This window comes from Cebus imitator, unplaced genomic scaffold (genome assembly GCF_001604975.1).
Source record: "Cebus imitator isolate Cc_AM_T3 unplaced genomic scaffold, Cebus_imitator-1.0 Scaffold1, whole genome shotgun sequence".
Lineage (NCBI taxonomy): Eukaryota > Metazoa > Chordata > Mammalia > Primates > Cebidae > Cebus > Cebus imitator.
The window spans coordinates 2,126,755-2,135,260 of NW_016107316.1; the positions used below are offsets into that span (position 1 = coordinate 2,126,755).

Below are 8,506 nucleotides of genomic sequence, written 5' to 3' on the forward strand. Positions count from 1 at the left end.
CCATCCCCATCATCACCACCACCACCATCACCATCATTATCGCTGTCATCATCACCATTCTCCATCACCATCGTCATCACTTTCATCCCCATCCCCATCATCATCACCACCATTATCACCATTCTTCATCACCATCATCGCTATCATCCCCATCCCCATCATCATCACCATCACTGTCGTCATCATCATCACTATCATCCCCATCATCATCACCATCATCAACCATTCTCCATCCCCATCATCATCACTGTCATCTCCATCCCCATCATCACCATCATCAACCATTCTCCATCTCCATCATCATCATCACTATCATCCCTATCCCCGTCATCATCACCAGCACCATCACCATCATTATCACTGTCATCATCACCATTCTCCATCATCATCACTATCATCCCCATCCCCATCATCATCACCACCATTATCACCATTCTCCATCCCCATCATCATCACCACCATTATCACCATTCTCCATCCCCATCATCATCATCGCTATCATCTCCATCCCCATCATCATCACCATCATTATCACCATTCTCCATCCCCATCATCATCACCACCATTATCACCATTCTCCATCACCATCATCATCATCGCTATCATTCCTATCCCCATCATCATCACCACCATCATCACCATTCTCCATCACCATCATCATCACTGTCATCTCCATCCCCATCATCACCATTCTCCATCATCATCATCAGTATCACCCCATCCCCATCACCATCACCGTCATCACCATTCTCCATCACCATCATCATCACTATCATCCCCATCCCCATCACTGTCACTGTCATCATCATCATTCACCATCACTATCGTTGTCATCACCATCACTATCATCACTGTCATCACCATCACCATCATTACCATCACCACCATCATCACTGTTGTCCCCATCCTCATCATCATCACCACCATCACTATCATCATCACTATGATCACCACCATCATCACCATCACCATTGTCACCATCACCATCATCATATCGTCCCCATCCCCATCATCATCACCATCACTATCATCATCACTGTCACTGGAATCACCACCATCGCCATCACTGTCACCAATATCATGGTGCCTCTCAACCTCTGCCACTGCTTCACATGGCATTCCTGCTGAGTTAGCTGTTCTTTGTGGGTTTTCTGCTGTTGGTGTGGTAATTACAGGAGTCAGGACCGGATGAGTGTGGGCATAAAGAACCCAAGTGGATGATGGTGGAGTGTGATTCTTCTGAAAGGGTCTCCATGAGAATCACTGATCTGAAGATTTTGGGAGAATCTCACATATTCTTTCAGGCCCAGGAGTAAGCCAGTGTTACCTGCTCTGTGGAGCCCTCCTTTGGTCCTCCAGGGAAGACAAATTATTCTAGCTGAGGCTGACCTTACTGCTTATCTACCTCTCCCAGGGTGGAAGCCTACTTTAGGTAGGACCCTGTGGATTTCTCCTTGGTGACCCCCCATTCCTGGCACAGAGCCTGGAATACAATGCTCAAATGTGCGACCAAACCATCTCCCAATTCCTTAACTGTAGGATGGCGGGTGCCTTGATAAAATGTCACACCGTGCTTGAGGGCTGGCTTTGCAGGTCTGAGTAGCTATTTGACGTTTGAAGTCAATTGGTGAGAGTTGTTTTATGCATTTGTTAACATTGTGGGACAGTGGTCTGGAAGTCAACAAGGCTTTAGGATTGGCAGAGTGACTCCCATCCCATCATTGATGTCTGGCTTCGACTTGGCCCCGGGGACATTGCCTCTCCAGATCTCAGTTCCCTCATCTGACAAATGGGGCTTAGGGTTGAACAGCCTCTAAATCCTCTGTCAGCTCTACAATTCAGGAAAGATGTTTAAAAATGCAGACTTGCATTTTATGTACATTCAACATAGAGCAAAGAGAGAATTTCCCTAGCTAAATTGACTGCAAAAAAAAAAATGAAACCCCTTGGGCCAGATGCGATGGCTCATGCCTGTGATCCCAGCACTTTGGGAGGCCGAGGCGGGCGGATCATGAGGTTGGAAGTTCAAGACCAGCCTGGCCAATGTGGTGAAACCCCAACTCTACTAAACATATAAAAATTAGCTGGGTGTGGTGGTGGGCACCTGTAATCCCAGCTACCTGGGAGGCTGAGGCAGGAGAATAGCTTCAACCCGGGAGGCGGAGGTTGCAGTGAGCCGAGATTGTGCCACTGCACTCCAGCCTGGAAGACAGAGCAAGACTCCATCTTTGGAAAAAAAGAAAGAAATAAATAAAAATAAAACCCCTTATAAAATGCAGGCACCTTAGCAACTGCCATCTTAAGAGGCAGCATTATGATTCAGAAGGAACTGATAATATTGAGGAACATATTTGCGTAGCACAGATTAGGAGAGGTTAGTGGGGTGGGGGGGTGGTGATGGGAAGATTCTAAGGTTGGAAATGAGGGAAGTGAGCTCTGTGGGTTGGTTTCGTGCACTCAGCTCACCATTCAACCTTTTCTGTTAACTTCCTGTATTAAGGAGGCTGAGATTAAGAAGATGGGGGCTCATGGGATAAGGGGAGACAGAGGTGAGTGGCTGCAGTGGGGGATTCACCGTGGGAGCATTGAAGAAGGTTGGCAGTCAGCTAAGGTCTTACGCTGTAGATGGGGTGCCTTATTTAGAAGCTGTTTACTGTCCCCTTAAGAGGATGCTCTCGGAAGAAAAACCACTGCCAGGCTTGTTGCTTTCCTCATTTTAGTGATGTCTTTATATTCCTCTTGGGAGGTGATGGTACTGATTATGTAAGAAACTGGTCAGCCGACCTTCTTAACTAGTTGTGAATTAGAGAAAAGTCAGAACTAGGGACTATCATAAAGGACAAATAATTGTATTATTTTCAGACAAAAGTATATGTAGTAATGTAAACTACTGACTAGATCTTCAAATTGGTTTTTTTAAATGAATTGCTAAGAATTATTTGAAATGAGTACGTTAGCGGTAGAAGGATAGCAGGTATTATATCGATTTGATTAGGAGAGTGGGTAGTAAATAGTTGGTATAAAGAGATGAAAATCAGCCATTTAAACATTTCTCCCAAATGTGGGGCTGGGAAGCAAGAGAAAGAATTACGCAGACAGTTTCATTTCAGTCCTGGGTTTGGGGGGGAAGAAAGTCAGAGAAAATGGATGGGAAGGAAATACACCAAAGCGTTAGCAGTGGTCACATCACCTGGGATCATGGGTCTTTCTTGCTCTTTCACGTTTTGCCACATTCTAAATTTTCACCAGTGGGCATTTATTATTTTTGCAATTGGAAAAAAGGCTTTAGGAAGAACTCCAAATACCCATCCCATGTTTACCCTCTTAATTTGCTTAGCAAACTTTCTTGTTACAGTCAGACTGGCTGGAATCCATAATTTCCATACTTGTGATTATTTAAATTAATGGAAATTTATCATAATCCCTTATTAAAATTTGTTCACTGCATTGAAATTCAATACTGAGCAAATCTGTTACCTGGGATATAAAGAAAAATGTTCAGTCCAAGTGTGGTGGCTCATGTCTGTAATCCCAGCACTTTGGGAGGCTGAGGCAGGTGGATCACCTGAGATCAGGAGGTCGAGACCCGCCTGGCCAACATGGTGAAACCCTACCTCTACTAAAAATACAAAAATGAGCTGGGCATGGTGGCTCATGCTGGTAGTCTCAGCTACTCGGGAGACTGAGGCACGAGAATTGCTTAAGCCTGGGAGGTGGAGGTTGCAGTGACTTGAGATCATGCCACTGCACTCCAGCCTGGGCAACAGAGTGAGAGACTTGCTCTCAAAAAAAAAACAAAAACAAAAACAAACAACCATTCAGAGTCTTCCAGGAAATTCACCAATTCATTGTGGCGTAGTTTAGGGTTTGTTCATTATCTAGAATATGGTTTTTCTTTTTTGTGTGCTTGAATTTGGGCGTTCATTTCATTTGTTGACCTGGAAGGAGCCATGTCGGCGCCTGCTGTTTGAACCTTGGGTGTTTTAATGAAGTGGTTTTGTGTCCTGATACCACCAGCCCCCACTGTCACTGTGTCACTGTTCATGGCTCCTGCTTTTCCAGGAATCTTCTCCTTACTGTTTGTCTGTCATTCTAATACGTTTTAGCTCCCTTTTTGAAAATAACTTTTTCTGCTCTCCTTCCCTGCCTGTTCCTCACGACCCCCAGAGAATGGACATGCTAGTCTCCAGCCCCTGTGAATGGAAGACTCCTGGCCGTGATCTTCCTTCTCTCCCTGTGGCTCAGATGGTGGGCATTGGGTTGACCGTCTTTCTTTGCTGGCTGGGAAGCAGGGCTACCTCAGCCCTTGTGAGGCCTCTGTCTGACTTTCAGTGGCTTTTCTCCAAAGGGTTTAGGGCTGTGACTCCCCATTGTTTTTCAGAGGTTTAATCTGAGTCCAGGATGTTGAGTCAGCAGTGGAAAGTTATGAAGATGAGGCCAGCCATCAGAAACATTGGCTAATATGAAAGATTAATTTCAGGGTGAATGAAGGAGAGGGATGCTCAGGCTGGGCTGCCTTGCCAGGCAAATCACATTGCTGTAAAAATGCGAGAAAAGCAGAGGTTGCCTTCACCACTCACTCAGTGGCTACTTGCTGTTTCTTGGATTAGAGATTGAAAGAACCTCATCTTTATAGTCTACTGTTCATATTTATTGTCTGAAGAAGGAAAATGTAATTTTCAGCAAAATTCCATCACGTCTGGTAAATAATTTCAGGATCTTTACCTATGATACCACTTTAAAAAAAATGAGTATGGCTTTTTTTCAAAAAGCAGTTGTCCTTTTCAAACTCTGGGCCCTCGGGTTATTACAAGATTTAACACGGAGGCAGGAAGCCTGCTCGCCTATCGCTGGAGACAGGTAGGTTGCTATGGAGAACAGGTGTGTCCCTGCGGTTTCCTGGGTATCCCAGTTGTCCTGGAAAAGAAATCAGCTCACTTGGTGTGATCTTTCTGCAATAGCGTGTGTGAATTAAATTTTTCTCAACAAAGATCAGAGGTTTTCGTTGACTTACAGTGTGATTTCCAACAGAATTTTGTCCTGTTTTGCTTTGCCTCATAGTGAATGCTACGTAACTCTACCTTTTCCTGCCAGAAACACTTCCATGCAATGACCGCCTATCCAAAACAGCAACAGCAACTTCACCAACAAAATCTCTTAACGCTAGACATGCCTGCTTTGATGTGAATGATGACTACCCCTTCAAATAATTCAACATTATTTTTTTATTTTGGAGACAGGGTCTGACTCTGTCTCCCAGGCTGGAGTGCAGTGGTGCGATCTCAACTTACTGCATCCTCCGCCTCCCGGGTTCAAGTGATTCTCCTGCCTCAACCTCCTGAGTAGCTGGGAGTACAGGCACACTCTACCACGCCTGGCTAATTTTTGTATTTTTAGTAGAGATGGAGTTTCACCATGTTGGCCAGGCTGGTCTCCAACTCCTGGCCTCAAGTGATCCATCCGCCTCAGCCTCCAAAAGTGCTGGGATTATAGGTGTGAGCCACCATGCTGGCCTCAGCAATTATACATGGATTGCCAAGCCCTGGCCTGGGCCCTGGGGTTGCAACGTAGAGCAAGACCATTGGAGCCCCTTCCCTGGTGGAGCTTGTATTATGGTTGTGATCCTAGACCACGTGAACCCCGAGGGGGACCTGGGCAGACCTGTTCTTGGCTCACATTCACGGTCAGCCACAGCCAGACCTGGGGCCCGGAGCCTCGCTGTCCCCTGGGCCGAGTGGGCGCGTGTCTTGTTGGATGGACAACATCGACTGTTTTGTTTCATGCATGATTCTGCAGAGGCATATTTCAGAATGGAGAACAGTGCTTTATCAGTCTGCTTCTGATAATTTTATACACGAAAAAAATCCTATTTGTGCATATTCTTGGGGCCCTCCACATTTAATAGTTTCTAAAGGCAGTCGCTTGGTGGTGGGCTGGAAAAAAAGCTCTTTGCACTTCCTGGGACTTGTCACATATTGACAAGTCTTTCTCCTTTCATCCAGTTCAGCGCCAGCATCCTCAAACTCACTGAAACACAGCATCTCGCAACGGCAGCCACTGTAGGTCCCAGGTGGGTGTCCTGCTCCCCTACCCCCACCCCAGACTCCCCAACCCCGGCTCGCACCTGCAGAAGTTATGTCTTTGCAGTTATTTCAGGAGCAAAAGGCAGTGACCACTCTTTCTCCCTTTTGTGGGTTTGTGGTCAGCAAGGGTCTACTGCAGTCCCAGTGCTGGACAGCCTGTTTTGCCCATGCCTGTTACGTGGTAGGGTCCTCAAGTGGCCTTGTCACAAGCCTGATTAGGCGGCACATGGGTGTGGACAGAGTTGGTGAGAGCGCTGGACATCGGCGACGTGGAGATAGTGACAGACCCCAGGCTCCACGTGCAGCCGGTGATTTGCCGGGTGGGCCCAGTTTTCCAGCAGCAAAGGATGCTGTGATCTGAATGAGTAAACAAACCGCAGGCCCCAAGTGCCATGGGCTTGGAGACTAGGGAGGAGGCACTTGCAACTCCATTTGGGAGGTTAAAGGCAGCGAACGGCTGCTGTCTGAGGCTGACCCACTCCCTTGCCATGTAATAGGTAGTGGAAAGACCATCCTTTTTAAAGGAAAATGAATGCCTCCCTATGGACTCTGTTCCTATCCTGCCACCCTCCCTGAAGCTTGAACAGCACCCACCTGTGCCTTCTCCAAGCTGGCCGCTGGGTCTGCCGGGACCGCTATCATGCTTCGGATGGACACAGCTTCGTAGCGTCTATTTCCTTATCTGTGAAATGGGACTTATGCAGCCTCCCTTTCACAGGCTGCTTATAATAGTTGCCATTAAAACTCTTCTAAACTCTAAAGTGCTGTGTCAGTGTAAGGACCGTCATCAACATCGTCATCGTCAGTCTTTCCATATTCACCTCCTGTTTCCCCGGCCCGGAGGGCCTCAAACTACAGGGTCCCTGGGGCTCCCCTTGTGGAAATTTGAGTTCTGAGCCTTCTGCCCTTTTCCATCCAGCGATCTGGAGTCAACCCATGTTTTTCCTTTTCCCTCTGCAAGATGTCAGCCCACAGGAGAGGCCTGGAGCCCTGCAGGGGAGATGGGGACAGTGTTTGCTGCAAGCCCTGTGGCTGTGGGAGCATGCAATCTCCTCCGTCTTTCTGTCTGCCAGGCAGGGGAGTAACTTGCCATTATGTACTGGGCAGCCTGGGAGCTGGACTCCCAGATGAAAAACGCTGTTCAAGCACAGCCAGCCAGGCGTGGCCTAAATCAGAGCATCGATTTAGCAAGCAGCTTCGCTCAAGCAGCCAGCTGTGTAATCACCTTTTCAGGGGATGATGGGCTAAAGGGCAGGTGGGGTGGGGCAGGCAGATTCATACAGGGACCCTGTGTTTGGTAGCCACTGTCTAAGCAGAGAACAGGCCTGGAGAGGGAATCCCTGGGGAGGGAAAGGTGCTCTCACATCAGTGGGCTCCACCTGGCCCCTTGGTGGTGCTCCCATTCATTCATTCATTCACTCATTCATTCATTCACGTACTACCTACTGTATGTGCCAGTCTCTGTGCTAAGAGAATGATCTAGGCAGAAGACCTGCCTTCTTAGGGCTTCTGTTTCTAGCTGGGAGCAACAACAGTAAACTAAATAAGTAGATTATGTTGTATAATATAGTAATACTTCGAAGGTGATGAGTCTGTGGAAAACAATAAATCAGTGAAGAGGGTGAGGGTATTAGGCCATTCTCACATTATTATAAAGAAATACCTGAGACGGGTTATTTACAAAGAGAAGAAGTTTAATCGTCTCATGGTTCTTCAGGCTGCACAGGAAGCCTGGTGCTGGCATCTGCTCAGCTTCTAGGGCAGCCTTGAGAAGCTATAATCATGATGGAAGGTGATGGGGGAGCAGACATGTCACATGGAGATGCAGAAGCAAGAAGAGAGAGAAAAATGCGAGGTGCCACACACTTTAAACAACCAGATCTGTGAGAACTCACTCACTGTCCCGAGGACAGAACCAAGGGAAGGTGCAAAGACATTCATGAGAAATACACCTGCATGATCATCTCCCACCAGACCTCATCCCCAATACTGGGGATTACAATTCAATGTGAGATTTGGGTGAGACATCTAAACCATATCTGTGAGAGATGCATTTTTTTTTTCAGGAGAAAGTGTTGTTATTATAATAAGATATAATTTACATACCATGAAAGTCACCATTTAAAAATGTACAATTCTGCCGGGTGTGGTGGCTCACGCCTGTAATTCCAGCACTTTAGGAGGCCAAGGAGGACGGATCATGAGGTTGGGAGTTCGAGACCAGGCTGACCAACGTGGTGAAACCCTGTCTCTACTAAAAATACAAAAATTAGCCAGGCGTGGTGGCATGCGCCTGTAATCCCAGCTACTCAGGAGGCTGAAGCAGGAGAATTGCTTGAACCCAGGAGGCAGAGGTTGTAGTGAGACAAGATCATGCCATTGCACTCTAGCTTGGGCGACAGAGCAAGGCTCCGTCTTTAAAA

At 47.0% G+C, this 8,506-nt stretch overlaps 1 protein-coding gene across 5 annotated transcripts in view; it reads left to right on the plus strand.

Moving 5' to 3' along the window:
* HPCAL1 (hippocalcin like 1) overlaps positions 1-8,506 on the plus strand; it is a 126,892-nt gene that overhangs the window by 10,514 nt on the left and 107,872 nt on the right. Inside the window, exon 1 of one of the 5 annotated variants that reach the window (XM_037737265.1) lies at positions 2,535-2,549. The exons of the other annotated variants lie outside the window; for them this stretch is intronic. The gene's annotated coding sequence lies outside the window, so the exon portion shown is untranslated. Of the gene's footprint in view, positions 1-2,534; positions 2,550-8,506 lie in introns of those variants that run through there. 5 annotated transcript variants of the gene reach the window in all.